Here is a 16,005-nt window from a genome sequence, read left to right as displayed (position 1 = left end):
TTTGACCTTACACTTGTAACCTTTGTTTTGATTAGTCCGAAATGTTTCAAAAATTTCGTGTTTTTCTGTCTGCGTATCTTTGTACTTGTATTTGCGAACTAATTAGCGCATTTTTAACTGTTTCTATTGTGACTGGTATTTGCGAACTAATTAGCGCATTTTTAACTGATATTTAGACCACTTAAATTGGTTGTGTTTTCCCTTTAGCATTTGTGGATTACATTTGGCCCCAATTTGAGGTATTCTGCGCAATGTCGTTTTGGTCTTTGGGCAAAACGACATTGCACCCAATTTTGAAACAGAAATGCCCAGCATACATTTATGTATTTTTATATTGTGATTTTTTACAGTTTTCACGTATCATGACAATACCCCGGCATGTAAGCATAAATGGATGGTATCATCAAGCTAAGTAAAAATATATTTATTTGGGGGGTTAAAAAGCCTTACATTCAAATCTTGCCATTTCAGGTTGATCTGGGTCGGATTGCTCTGGCCATGCTCCCGGAAGCCGACCAACCTCAATCTCGTCCCAGACGTAGGCATCGTAGGCGTGCAAGGCCCCAGATATTTCGAACACGTGTCACCCTTTTTGGAATGCCCGATGATGAGGTTTTAAGACGCTACCGTCTTCCTCCCAAAATCATCATAGACACTCTCTCATTAATAGAGAGTGATCTTGAGCGGCAAATTGACAGTCCTACAGCAATACCACCACTTACGCAATTTATGGCGGTGTTACATTTCTGTGCCTCAGGATCGTTTCAAACAACGGTGGGAATAGTGGCGGGCATCTCACAATCCTCCTTTTCCCGGATCCTGAGGGCAGTGATGGAGGCACTTTTCAAGCACCTCCATCATTTTATTCAAATGCCTTTGGATATGGGTTCCCTTAGTGTGGCCAAGGCCAATTTTTACCAAATAGCTGGCTTTCCACACATCATAGGGGTTGTGGATGGTGCTCACATACCACTTCAGCCTCCAGCACGCCTGGAGGCCATATTTCGCAACCGTAAACACTCACTCCCTGAATGTTATGGTGGTATGTGATGCCTCCCTCCAGATCTTGTCCCTGAATGCCAAATTACCAGGAAGTGCACATGACTCATTCGTTATCCGGTAATCAGGGATATGGCACAAATTAAACAACCTACAAGCTGGTGATGCGTGGCTTCTGGGTAAGTGGAGACCTTTAGTACATAACAATGTTAAGCTTGATACACAGTGATCCTGATGTTGTCACTTCTTTTTCACAGGAGACAGTAGCTACCCTTGCACGCCCTGGCTGCTCACTCCTTATTTGGCTCCCACACCAGGGCCACAAAGTAATTTTAATGCCGCACTTACAGCCACCAGGCAAGTGGCGGAGCGCTGTATCGGCCTTTTAAAAGGCCGATTCAGATGCCTCCACCGCTCTGGTGGCGAGCTCATGTATTTGACGGATATGGTTTCGAAAATTGTGGTCCTGTGTGGGATATTTCACAACATCGCCATAAGGAGTGGTGTCCCAATGCAGCCAGAGGATGCCTTACCTGAGGATGCCCCCCCCCGAGGTTGGTCGGAGGTCAGTATGTGGGGGAGCCATACGCGATGATGTGGTGGCCAGATATTTTAGGTAAATATTGGCAAAACAACAGTGTTTAGACACAATGTGGTACGGATTGTTTGAGAACATCTAATTATTGTTTTTTTTTTCTCCATTTTCTGTTTGTTTTCATAATCTTTGGGACTCCAACGATGACTACTTCCTGCTACCCTCAAAAAACCTTCATGTGGAAACTTTGGGAATATATTATGGAACCCATATTGCAACGCCACATTTGTGGAATCATGTTGGCATGGTCCTTCGTCAACCAGTTCTTGATTTTTTGTGTGATTTTGTAAAGTTTTTTGTATGTGTTGTATTTATGATTATCACTGTGTGTTTTGTTTGTGAGTGAACACTTTGTTATTTTAGTTATGTTGTGAATAAATGTCTGGAGAGTGTAATTGTGTACCTTTTTTGGCCCATTACAAGCAAGTGTAACCAGGTTCACACACGTTACATTTGCATAAGGGGTAAGCCTGTAATGACGCAAGTTGAGCTAAAATGTAAGATGTTTTCTGGGTCCAAACCAACACCCAAAGGAATCCTGTACAATCAGTTGGCTTCGTAATATCGGCCTAAGCAGCTTGCCCCCCAAATAGGAACCTGTAAAATGTAGGAATAGATAATTTGTACAACACCAAAAAAGGCCAATCAGATTGTTACTGTTAGGTGTTTCTTGTGCCTATTTTCCTAAAAAATACAACACACAATCTTAGTGTCAATAATTGCAAATCCTTGCTGGAAGAGTCTACTTATGTCAGTGTAAACAATCTCTGATTTGGAAACAGGGAATGAGACAGAACGTTAACTTTAAAATATTAATTTATTTATCTTTTGACCAAAAAAAAACTAAAACTGGTTCCTAAGGAGGACCGAAATATGGTCAAGGACCACCAGCAGCCCGATGACGTGTTCCCGCATCCGCCCCACACAGCCGGCTAATTCAGCCATACGCCTCTGTTCCTCTGTGGGTTAGAAAAGTGTGGGGATTAATACATCAATAATGAAACCACATTAAAAAACAAGCCAAACCAAGCTACCAAAAAATGTCAATATTGTGGCCCAAAGCAGAATTACACCGAAAAAACCAAGCCCCCCAAAATGGTCTACCCCAAAATTACAAGTCCAAAAATCAGATTCAGACAGGTGTGATATGTGTATGGTGAAATCAGCAGGAACAGGTAAAGACAACCCGAAAACTCCCCAAAATTCGCAAAAAAAACAGAAAAAAAGGGAACGACACATGATTACATCCAAACAGTTTTTGCCAAAAAATAAACAAAAAAAACCCCATACCGTTCAAAATAACGCCCGCTCCTGAAGCCACTCCCTCGTCCGCCTCGGAGGTGCCTCCATTCCCCAAAGAGCTGGGCGGGGTGATTTGGGAATCAGGGGAGGGGGTAGTTCGAAGAGGGGTGGTTGGAGGAGAGGGGGAATAGGGATGGAGGGGAAGGAGCCCCGAAATATCCTCCACAGGGTCTGGGCAGGCTGGGGAGGAGGGGGAAATAGGGGAATTTGGGTGTGTGGAGGGTTGGCTTGGGGTTGGGGAGAGTGGGCGAGAGTGCCGTCTTGGATGGCGATGACGCCGTAGTCTTCGCTGTGCCCCTAAAAGATGTGAAACAAATTGTGGTTAGTTTCAACCAAAACCGAGTAAAACACTAATTTATGACAACACAAATCTGAAAACATGGCCATGCAGATATGAGTACAATGAATAAATAGGACATACATGAAAACATGGCCATGCAGATATGAGTACAATGAATAAATAGGACATACATGAAAACATGGCCATGCAGATATGAGTACAATGAATAAATAGGACATACATGAAAACATGGCCATGCAGATATGAGTACAATGAATAAATAGGACATACATGAAAACATGGCCATGCAGATATGAGTACAATGAATAAATAGGACATACATGAAAACATGCACATGCAGTTAGGGCCACAAAGATAAACATGAAAACCACAGTCCCAAAAACTTACTTTCAGCGATCTGCATGCGAAAGCATGCCAGCAAGCGGCGCGTCCGCCGTTGCAGGTCCGACCACCTGCGCTCCAGCTGGCCGATCTGGCGGCGTGAGCCGAAGGAACGCAGGCGGCCACGTACCTCCGCATATGCGGAACGCTTCTCGCGATTTGTGATGGGTGGAGGCTGGCTGGTGATCCGCCTATCCATCACCTCGGTTAACACCAGCAGCTCGTGCCTGGTGAATGCCGAGGCTCTCATGATGGCAATGGTGTATTTGTTAAAAATCATTTTTAATAAAGACCCGAAAATAAATTTGATTGGCTAATGTATTTGGGTAATTATCAGGACCAATTCTATTGGTTAGTGTATGAGTCATGTGTTCGACAGGGCCAGAAATCTCTTGAGAGTTATGATAGGCTTGATGCAGTGACATGCGTAAGCAAATTTAAATAAAGAAATGAACCCAGGAAAATATGCGTGGTTAAAAACAAATAAAACAATTGTTTAATTGGTTCTAACATGTATTTTGACAAAGAAAAGCGAATGTTTAAGCCGTACGTATTCTGCGGGTAAACACACACACGGACAAGATTAAAGTTTATTGCATTGTGAAAAAAAACAATTAAGCTAATTGATATATTGATTGGCATGATACGATTGAGGGAGGTAGGCAGAAAAAAGGAGCAGGTAATCGGAATCTGACAGTCCCACTTCCGGTTTGAACTTGGGCGTGCGTTCCCTTCAAGCCACTTTGGGGATGTACGCTCGCTATTTGGCACGCTCGTTAGTTAGAGGAGGGGTCGGTAGAGTTTGGGGAGGATGTTTGGCTGCGTTCAAAAATACGAGGGAGTGCTTGAATTTACATATTTTTTTACGTACGCCGAACGTACGAATGGCCATTTGCGTCCGGGTCTGAATGAGGGCCAAAGCCATTAATTGACACCCTAGCTGTTGGGGCTGAATATAGGAGCTGAACCCATTTTATAAACCCAGGACCAATCCCAAAACAGCGCATGGTCTCCCATAGGAAGGGCCACTCCACAGAATCGAAAGCTTTTGCTGCATCCAGTGAGACAACAACTGAGGAGGTACCTTGACCACGAGAGACCTGCAAATTAGTGAAAAGACGACGTAAATTAATGGATGTGGACTTGCCGGGCATAAACCCTGTCTGGTCTGGGTGGACAACAGATAAAATCACCCTACCTAATCGAATGGCCAATAATTTAGCTAAAATTTTAACATCTGTAGGGAGAAGGGATATGGGTTGGTAAGAGTCAGAAATCCTCGGATCCTTCCCCGGCTTAGGCAAGTGCCTCTGACATAGAATGTGGGAGAGCAGTACCCTCATATAGCTGGTTAAACAAGTCAAGGAGACGTGGGACATAAAACTGATTGAGCTGTACAAGAAGTACAATCAGAACTGCATCTAGCCCGGGTGCATTACCGCCAGGGAATGAACGCAAAGCCTCATCTACCTCCTCCCGAGTCAGGGGAGAGTCCAAGTAATCCCTGTCCTCCGCCGTCAAAGTGGGCAGTAATATACCTGCGAGATAGGATTGTACATCGTCTAACGTGCAGGTCAGTCTAGAAGTATACAAAGATTGCAGCAATATCTGGGGTCTGTATCTGGGCCACCCCAGCAAATCAAGAACTTCAAGCACAGCTACAGGGGACCTCTCGGCTCATGTCAGATTAACAAGGTAACTTCCCCGCCAGTCAGCCAAGGCATAGTGGGAATGTGCTGCAAACAACAGCCTATACTGAGTCTTAGCCAATCGTAAGTCACTCCACTCCTTTTGCGTGGCAAGCCAGGCAAGTCTGGAAGAGTCCTGCCCATCAGACAGATACGCTGCTTCCAAAACCCTGCAGGAGGATTCCAACTCTTTCTTCTGGTGCTTGTAGGAAGATTTTAATTCAGACACACGTCTAATCAGGGTACCCCTTAAGAAGGATTTAAAGGCATCCCAAACTACCGTAGTGGAAGCCGAGCCATGGTTATTAGAGAAGAATTCACCCCAGGTAGCCTCTAGTTCTGACCCTGCTCCCATATGAGTTAACCAAAAGGGGTTGAGCTTCCAGAAGGAATGCCCGCGTTGACCAATCAGGTCCAACCCAAGTACTAATGGGGAGTGGTCTGAAATCCCTCTTGCTTCGTATAAAACTGACTGAAGTTTAGGCAACAGATTGGGGGAGATCAGGGCAAGGTCAATCCTGGAGAACGAATGATAGCTATGTGAAAAACAGGAATATTGTTTCTCCGTAGGATGTCTCGTCCTCCAAGCATCCACCAAACCCAGCTCTGCCACAAGGGCCCTGAAGCGACCACTACTGGAGGAAGAGGAACCAGAGGCATTGCTCCGCCTATCAAGAACAGGATCCATTATGTTGTTAAAGTCCCCTACACAAATTACAGGTGTATCTGGAAATCTAGCCATAAATTCTGCTGCTTTTTTCATAACTTCAGATGTGTACGGGGTTGGGAAATATGTAGCCAGTAAAAGAATGGGGGCAGCATTTATTCGACATTGTAAAAAAACATACCGTCCCCAAGGGTCACTTTGCAGGGAAACCAACTCAAAACCAAGTGATCTGCGTATAAGGATTGAAACACCCCTAGATGATTAAGTGTGCGAGGTATGATAACCCATGTTTTTTTTGAGTGACATTAACCTACCCCCAGCAAATGTGTTTCAGTGAGGCATGCAATGACAGAACCATATTGTCGGAGCTGCCGGAGGACTAAGGATCTTTTAATTTTATTGTTAAGCCCTCGGACATTCCAAGATACAATTCTCAATGGAGTAGCCATCATCCCAGATTAACAACAGATAATAGCAACAATAGACAGCGGATAACCCGCAAAATAGCATTAGAATGTGCGAGACAATCAAATAGATAAATTAAATATACAATGGTATATGCATAAAAGAAAACAAAAAAAAATTGCGATACAAAAAAAATTAACATGGCATCACTATAGAAACATCCATTAAAAAACACAAAAAAAACAAAAGAAAAACCCCAACCCTTATTACCTCCCCGTATACCTAACCCCAACTTTGGCATACTTAAATCCCTAACTATAATTTCTAATAACTATCCCGATACAGCAACCCCCCTACAGTGTACGGAGCAAAGCATTTAAATGACCCCTAGACATGAGGGAGCTCTCCAGCCAATAATGCCCTCAGTGCCCCCGCAAAAAAAAACAAAAAAACACAATAGCAGGGGAAGGTGCACAAACCTAAACATAATACATACAGTAGAAAGGTGACATAAGCTTGTATAGCGCAATCAGAGTACAATGCAATAAACCGACAAATAAACAATAGTCGTTATTTGCAATCAGTAACAAATATGAATATAGTGATCTCATAATGCTATCAGGCTTATTGTCAACAAATTATTAATAACTTGGAGATCACAGCAAGCCATAAGCACCCAGCCTATATGAGAACAACAGTCAGTACCCAGAATTAAAGCATAGTTACGTGAGTTCAAGGCAAATTATGATCCAGCTGAATTAATCTTCTGCGACCGGGCCTGTTGCGATCTAGCCATAGAGCAGCCTCTTTCGGAGACAAAAAGAACTTTGTTTCCCCGTCAGCAATGACTCTTAGCTTGGATGGGAATAACATTGCATATGGGAGATTCAATTCACGTAGGCGTCTCTTAATTGGCATAAATTGAGCTCTCTCCTTTTGCACATCAATAGAAAAATCAAGAAATACTGAGACCCGACAGCCATTCCTTTCCATAGGACCTTTGACACGAACTATTCTGAGTCACGATCTTGATAATGAATTTGGCTATAAACATGCGGGCAGGTGCTCCAGGTGGTGGTGCCCTAGTAGGGACGAGATGAGCCCGTTCCACCACAAAGTGAGAAGTAAAAGCATCGCGACCAAAAACTTCCAGGAACCATATTTCTAGAAATTCTTCAGGATTATTCCCCTCCTCCTTTTCTGGCAATCCTACGAAGCGAACATTGTTGCGACGTAATCGCCCCTCCATATCTGACAACTTGCGTTGCACGGCCGACATTTGAGAATCCAAGGTATTAACTCATACTTTAAGCAGGGAGAATGAGTCTTCCAAGGTGGAAATGCGTGTCTCAGCCTCTCCAACCCTCTCGCGAACACGCTGTAAATCTTGATGAATAACAGTCAGATCAGACTGTACAGAGCCAATCTGGTCAGCTAAGCGCTTCTCACTGGTAGTTACAGCAACCAACACCTGCTGTAAGGTGATCTCCGCCCCGGAGGAGCTGTAGTTAAAGGAGGTGATTAATCAGACGTTTCCACAAGAACTTCCTTCTGTGGAGTACGAGAGAAGCGCTCCAGTTTAGCAGCAGCTGATGTGTGGTTTGTTTTCCCCATAGCTGGAGGGCAACACAGACTTGTGATATAGAGAGCTACTGCAGACAGAGAGTCAATGGGTTAACTGAGAAGGGAAAATGGCCGCTACCAGGAACTCAGGATACAGCTTCACAGCCTCAGAGACCAGCACTGAGCAGCACAGAGCTTAACAGCCCCAGAGAAGTAATAAGACCAGCGCTGTGCAGCAATCGGAAGGGTAGCTCAGCACCGCTGCTCAGGAGATCCAAGGATGATGAGAGGGGTGTCAGGCACTCACTTGTAGCAGTTGCACAACCAGCTCCGGCAGGTTGCAGGATTCTTGATTCCCCTGTGGCAGTCTCAGGAAGCACCCGGTAATAGAAGGGCAGGAGGAGGGAGCACGTGTCCCGCAGATAGCCGCAGGGTTCTCCAGCAGCAGACACTGCAAGTATTAAAGCCAGGGAGCTCAGCGGCAGGAAGGAAGCCACAGCAGGAGACTGAGCCACGTGTAAGGGCAGGAGGACTCACACTGCAGAGCCGCGCGGACGGACAGGAGGAGGTGGGAGATGGCTCAAATTGTTCATGTAGAGGCAGCACACCTTCCCCCACAAGCCAGGTATAGTGGGTACCGCTGGGCAGAGGTCAGGATATTGGCAACGGATATTGCGGCTGGAGAGCTCAGCAAAGTGCTAGCTACTCCATGTCCATCTTGGCCACGCCCCCATAATTCTGTATTTTTGACAACAGATACAATACTACACCCCTTAGTCTATGGTGCTTGGACGACAAAAACAAAGAAGAAGTGGGCTCAGGAACTGTATTGTTTGACTCCATGTAGACCTAGAACACCACAATTTTGATCAGAATCTCACTCGACTCATTGGTTGTGAAAATAAGAACCTACACCTGATGAATTTGTCTGCAGATCACAATTCAAAGAAAATATTATAAGTCCCCGTGCCATTCACAGATAATTAACCCTCTGTTAGAGAAGGTAGTTGATGTACCTTTCTGGACTAAAATTGAACTGATGTCCTCCCACTTTCTTAATCTAGTTGTTTTTGTTACTCGACATAGAGGCCCTCCCATCCCAACACTATTTAAAGGGTAAAAAAACCACTAAACCCACTGAATAATCCAAAATGACTCACTCCCAATTTCCCTCTTTTCCCTTATTCTTCGCCCAGATACATGCAGGCTAGCAGTTGCTTATGTTCCTTAATGACACTGATGGCTGCTGGATGAATTGGTGGATTTAGCTGTCTTTCCACTTTCATCCTGTCTGGGGGACACTCTAAGCCAGGGCCGTCCAAAAGGTCGATCGCGGAGCTCCCACCTGTAGATAGCGACCAACCTGCTGCAGTTCCTGGGAATGCTGGTCTCTGAAGTGAACAGAGACTAAAGAATCCTCTGATCGCTTCAGAGGCCAGCGTTCCCAGTGATGCAGTGCGCGGGAGCGTGGGTGATATCATGACGTCTCCTGCGATGTGAAGAGCCTGCGTGTCTGCTGGATCTAAATAGATCCAGCCCGCATCAGGCAGCGAATGGCCAGGTAAGTAATGCAGAGGGAAGGGGGCACAGCATAAGGGGCACTACTGGTGGCACTGTATAAGGGGCACTGCATAAAGGGCTCAATGGGGGACACTGCATAAAGGGCACTAATGGGGTCACAGCATAAATATCACAACTGGGGCACTGCATAAAGGGCACTACTGGGGCACTGTATAAGGGGCTCTAATATAGGGGGCATTGCATAATGTTCTCAACTACAGGGGCATTGCTTAAGAGGCTCTAATACAGAGGGCATTTCGTAAATGGTACAACTAGAGAGGAATTGCATAAGCGGCTCAAATACAGGGGGCATTGCATAGTGGGCACAACTACTGGGGCATTGCATAAGGGTCACTACTACTGAGGGCATTGAATAAGGGCACTACTACGGTGGTCATTGTATAAGGGGCACTACTGTGGGAATTGTGTATAAGGGGCATTACTGTGTGTCGTAATGTGAATAAGGGACACTACTATGTGGTGTAATGTGAATAAAATTGTGCTGTTGTGTGGAGTAGTTTGATTGGAGATACCATGTGTGATTTTGCCAGGACAGACCCCCACGTCCTTGCTGTGAGGTCACGCCCCCTTTTTTTGCATACCAAGCCCCCGTTTTTGGCTCGGTAGATCACTAAAGGTTTTAAGTTTTAAAAGTAGATCACAGAGTCCAAAAGTCTGTCTACCCCTGCTCTAAGCCATCCCACTTCCTCCACCAACTGATTTGTTTTTATTTAGTGCCTGAGGAGAGGCACAAAAATTCTTCAGTTGAGTTCTAGATTTTATTGGCATTCTGGAATCCAACCTGGGAAATGCAACATTCATCAGCTTTCAGTCTCCTATGGAATTCTGCCTTGAGTTTCTGTAAAATTTTTTCCTTGGTTCTCAAAAACTACATTTCCTTTCCTGTGTTGGGCCTTAAAGTCCTGACCGTTTTTTTGGCTAGGAGTAATTGAAGTGGGTGGGGTCATCCATGCATTTCATCCAGGCAGCTTTGTGACACCTGTAGACACTCAGAATGCAGGTTTCCACATTCATATATGGGAGGAACTCAGAGTCTTTTACGTTCATCATTGGAAAGGACTATTTCCATTATTCATTCCTTCCATTTTGCCTAAAGACTGTACTTAGGGTCTAATTCAGAGATGTTGGCTAACCCGATGGTTTGCGTACATATTCGTTTGTTTGGGGTCTGCGCATGTGCAGAATGGGTCCTGTGTGATCGCTCAGTCTCCCCTTAACTGCAGCATGATTGACATGTTTGGGGGCGGAAACAAGGACCATTCTCCAAAACGGGCGTGTTGTCCAAGAGGAGTGCCGAACCTTATCGATGGTCGCGATGGTGATCCGAGGCAGTGTCTATGGACTCTGCACTCTGAGCGCAGATGCATGCAGGATGTGTCATTTCCTACAAACACCTCCTGCTGCATTTACATTTTAGTTGGATGGTGTTGCACATCCGCTTCCCTGTGGCTCTGCAATACCATCCATCTCTGAATCAGGCCCTTAGTGTATCCACCACGTTGATAGCTGCCTTCACAGCACCTCCTCAGTGGCAAGAGATTAGCTTCTCTCACTTAATAGACAATAACATTATGCCCTAGCTCTGTGTATCCTTCAATTGAATACACTATTGCTTCCCTTTATTTAACTATTGCGCACAAACCCTCCATGATATCCCCTTCTCTATATAACATAATACATAAATATATTACCGTCTTCTGACAAACATAATGTTGACATAATAAGTAAGTAGAATTAATATAATAATGAAGTATTCTAAAACAAAATGGAGGTACTTTTACAATTTTGGGCTGCAAAGTCCCTTAACCACTGTCATTAATGTTTTTTTTAATATAATTCAAGAAAACTAACATGATTGTTATTAAGATGTGGTTCTACAGTAGAACATGAAAAACAAACAAATATTAAAGAATGCTGGATGGGGATGTAGTTATGACTGGGGGCCGCGATGCCACCGGTCTCAATACCTACAGTGAAATCCCAACATGGGACTTAAGATAGGCGTCTTAATCCCAATACCGGAACGCGAACCTGACTGAGGTAAATCCGGGGGGCCGACTACCGGGATACCAACCATCGGGATGCTGCTGTCGTTATTCTGACAGGAGGCATCCCAACAGCCGGCATTACATACCCATTCCGCTGGATGGACCTGTATGTTCTTTTCTGCCAGTAAATTATGTTTTTTTTTCCAAGTATACAGATATTAAATAACATAGAAATATTGTTAAATATGCATCTATTGTCATGCTGTCTTTCTCAATAAAAAGTAAAATGCTCATTCGCCTGCAGTTTACTTCCTGTTGTGGAAACTGTTGAAACCAAACAACACTATATATATTTTTTTTACTCTCTCTCTTTCAGGTCTTACATTAGTGTCTGCGCCTCACTTGGCCCGATCGTATCATCATCTGTTTCCTCTCGATGCTTTTAAAGAAGTTTCTTTTGCAGAATATGAAGGGGAGAGGTGATATTTTTATATTATCTAGTACAAAAAGCCCCAAAATATTTAAAGCAATTTACTTGATATTGTTAACTGTCATAGTAACATATGTTAATGAGAATGATGGACTTTAGTGTGTGCATACTGTACATTTGTGCTGCGTAATTTAGACTATGAGGGACTGATGTGAGTGATTCAATATTTTCTGAAATGTGCTGTGAAATATTTTGGTGCTATCAAACTAAAACAAATATTTACAATAATTAAGATAGCTAAACTAAAAGGTGCTAAAGTTTCTTATTAGAAGAGCCTCTAGCTGCGTTCACAAACCCTTACATGGAGTAGCTACTTTATTAGTTACAGCTTCCTCTCTCAGGATATCCTGATTTTTCAGATCATTGACTCAGCAAAGTATTGAAAGTGCTTCTCTGGGTTATGTCTGTTTCAGGGTGTCAGGGTGTCTCATTGGTGGGGGATCTCTGCTACAAATAGTTTGTTCCACCTCATCCCACAGATGCCTGGTTAGATTAAGATCAGGTCCAAGTGGAATGTAAATCCAGGACACTGAATATGTTTTAATTTATTTTTTTTATAAATATACATATAATGAAAGTCAAGTTTGCAACTGGTGTCCTAACAAACATTTTGGTGACCAAATGCCTGATACGATCTTTAGGATGCATCTTGCATACTTTACTCTATGTATGAATAAAGTGTATATATATATATATATATATATATATATATATATATATATATAAACCAATTCCTGTGTGCTGGTTTCCTGGATTACAGTCTTTGCTTGTACCAACATATGTGACCGTTCACCATTTATTATTATTTATTGACAGTTTCTTATATAGCGCAGCAAATCCCGTCGCGTTTTACAATTTCAATGAACATTGACATTATACTGGGTTGTAAAAGACATACATACATACATAAAAGACATACATAAGGGTAAGAGGGCCCTGCTTGCAAGTTTACAATCTTATCCATATTTACTCCAGCAAATAAAAAGTGGAAGTGAGTGGAGCGTCTTTTCTTTTTCCATATACCCCTATTTATCATAGTACGCTGGTGGTAGTCCACTGAGACCACTATCATTTCTAGTATTTACATGTATCCATCACCATGTCCTCTCGCTTTTAGCAGCTCCAGAACAGGGAGATTGTAATGCAGAGATTTCAAATAATAGCCAGCCATAGAGTTCAGGATCAAATGGTCCTTTAAAAATGGTCCTAAAAAACCTTTAAAAAGTGTATTATTTGTCCATATTTGCCTATATAATTTGAATAGAAAATAATATCTATTGAAAAATGCCAACTAAAGAAATCCCTGTATGCGAACTAAATACATAGAATTCAACTGGGTAACCTAATAATTAGTTATTCAAAATGTAAAGCAAAATACCTCCTGGAGGTTGGACTACATTCCGTTTTAATGGAAAAAACACCAAAACGTGTCATTTCAGGGAATGGGGCAGCATAAATTTGTACTGATGCAGATTATCTGTATATGTGCAGTTTGTGATTGGCATTAACTAGAAGTTCATTCTCCTGAATTGCAGTTGTATATTAAGTACAGGTTATAATACGTTTAAGCATTATACAACTAAAATATTATTCTACTGCTTAACTTTGTATTTGTGAGTATCTTAACATGCATGTTTTCACTGTAAATCATGCAGTATTGTTCTTCAATGTCACCTTGAGTTGTTGCGTTATTGCTAATCACTGTTTCGTAATATATTCAATAAAACATGGATGTGTCTTCTGCTTGTGAGGATACCATAGAACACTGTTTTAGTAAAAAGTTTATACAACTATTTTCTTAATTTCGCTTTTTGAAGGTGCCGTTGGGGCTGTGACGGAGAGCTAAAAGACCAGCAAGTAAGTAAAAGAATTGTATGAAGCCAAGAGTGTTTAGGGGGAATAAGGTGATGCCAATTTGACATACAGAATCTTGCATTATGTGGGAAGCAGCCTTGGCATTAGTCCACATATCATTTGTTCTCAACATATGTGATGTTCTTGACACCTGCTGTACCGAGTATCTGCCTAGAAGATTGTGGGGTGATTGCATTAAGCTGAAATAAGTGTCCTATTCCTGAAACCTATGCAGGACCCCACTGATTATGTTATTATAACCATATCTAATTTGACACCCAAATTAAACTCCAGAACAGTAAAACTTTCTTATTCATATCCTCTAATAATGGTTGTTGCTCCCCATTGTACAAAACAGAGATTGCCCTTTGGGTGTAACACATTATAAACTAACCTCTGGCTAACACTTACTGATACATTCTCTGTCATACAGGGCCCCAAACAAATTGGCCCAAAACATAAATTCCTTATTTGTGTAGTTAGCTCTATGTCTACATCATGGGTCCACCTAAAAGTCCTTGTATGGTAAGATCCAACACAGTATCCTGTTTGCTACGCCAAATCAGGCTAATGAATATAGAGAAATAAAATTAAATGTAGCGCTAGAGGGGTGTGACCACATTGTGCAACCAAAAGACGTTGCTCCATTGTACTCGCCTTAGACATTTTCATAGCTATTACAGTTCCTTCTAGCTGTAAACTTTATTAAAAACATGGATTGTTAGTTACACATATTATACTATATTTTAAGCTGACCAACTCATGCTAAAATCTTCTCGTTCTGGCTGGTGAGTGCAGAAGATCATTGTCTTTTTGTTTGCTCCAAAGCAGACCTGCTATATGGGTTTTAGGTTTATTATAAGGATTTCTTCAGGAACACCTACATCACACAGTTTAGGGGTCTTGGAGAAGGCACCTGGGCATTTTGGAGGAAACAGTTTAGTACTAGGCAAGGGGGTGCAGGTATTTGAAATAGATTATGAAAATCTACACTTTTACATTTTTGTTTCGGTCAAATTACTTCTGAAATATTGTTTACTAGTTCTCTTCCAATAGTAGTTTACTACTATGACTAAAATTGTGTTCATTTCTGTTTTAGGTTTACATTTGCCTAGTTTGTCAGGGTGTATTCTGTGTGGAGTGTGATATGTTTATTCACGATTCTCTACACTGCTGCCCTGGATGTATTCATGCACAGCCGAACCCTTCTGTAGTATGACAACGTTTCTCCAGTGCCAGGGAGGTGAGAAGCGATGTGTGGTGTGTGCCAAGGAAGACCACAGAACGTGATCAGAAATGGGCACTATTTGCATGGTTTGATTGTCCATTTGCATTCCAGAAAAGAACAAAGCATTTTATGTATAAGCTACCCTTCCTAGCATACTTAGAAAATATTTTAATTGTACTTATGGTAATAATTTGTAAGGATTTTCAAAAATGTGTATTCTCCTTCTCACTTAAGTCACTTGTAAGAAAAAGTGCTGTTTGGTTACCAATAAGGGGATCTCTTTAGGGCTAATTCATCTGGCTTGACATGCTCTTCTTTCCTTTTGTGTGATAATCCATAGAATAAAAGATGATAAACCATGTTAGATGATGACCACTTGCTTTTTGCAGAGCTGTAAGACAAACTACAGACCAGGGGCTTGTTCTCAAATAACCAATCAAGAGCGGCTGTGCACAAATTGGTTATAGCATGAAAAAGCGGCTTTGAAGGTTTTTTATTCTTTTTTGTGTATAGACATCATGTGGTGTCTCAATTAATTTTATTGTATCAGTGAGGTTCATAAAATGTATTATTTGCATTAATTGTTATTATTTGCATTAATTGTGCCTGTACGGAACTACATAATTCAGTGAGACCTTACAATTAAACATCTTACAAATAAACACAATGTTAATGAAAGCAGTACTATGCAAAATACTGATATGAACTTATACTCTTTTGGTGCATATGCAAAAAAAAACCCATAAAAAAAAGTGACTTGCTTTCACATCAACTGTTACGCACGTAGCAACACAAGATGGTCTAGTTATGTTCAAGCTGTGCATGCACTCTGCAGGGATTTCAAAGCCATGCTGACTACTTGTGAAGAAATCAGCAGTAGCAATTTATTCCTTCCAGAAACACTGTTTCTGTACTGCCAATTAAGACGTATTTTTAAAGGTACTGTTGGGATAATGATGTGCA

General features: G+C 42.2%; 1 protein-coding gene across 1 annotated transcript in view; it reads left to right on the top strand.

Moving 5' to 3' along the window:
- GTF2H2C (GTF2H2 family member C) overlaps positions 1 to 15,633 on the top strand; it is a 92,271-nt gene extending 76,638 nt beyond the window's left edge. The window contains exons 17-19 of the transcript XR_015869498.1: positions 11,847 to 11,949; positions 13,778 to 13,817; positions 14,914 to 15,633. The gene's annotated coding sequence lies outside the window, so the exon portion shown is untranslated. The remainder of the gene's footprint in view (positions 1 to 11,846; positions 11,950 to 13,777; positions 13,818 to 14,913) is intronic.
- Positions 15,634 to 16,005: the final 372 nt, after the last annotated feature.

The sequence above is a fragment of the Taudactylus pleione genome, unplaced genomic scaffold, assembly GCF_031769625.1.
Source record: "Taudactylus pleione unplaced genomic scaffold, aTauple2 ptg000333l, whole genome shotgun sequence".
Lineage (NCBI taxonomy): Eukaryota > Metazoa > Chordata > Amphibia > Anura > Myobatrachidae > Taudactylus > Taudactylus pleione.
Note: the sequence above shows the minus strand (reverse complement) of the source record. Positions and strands in the feature narration are given on the sequence as shown.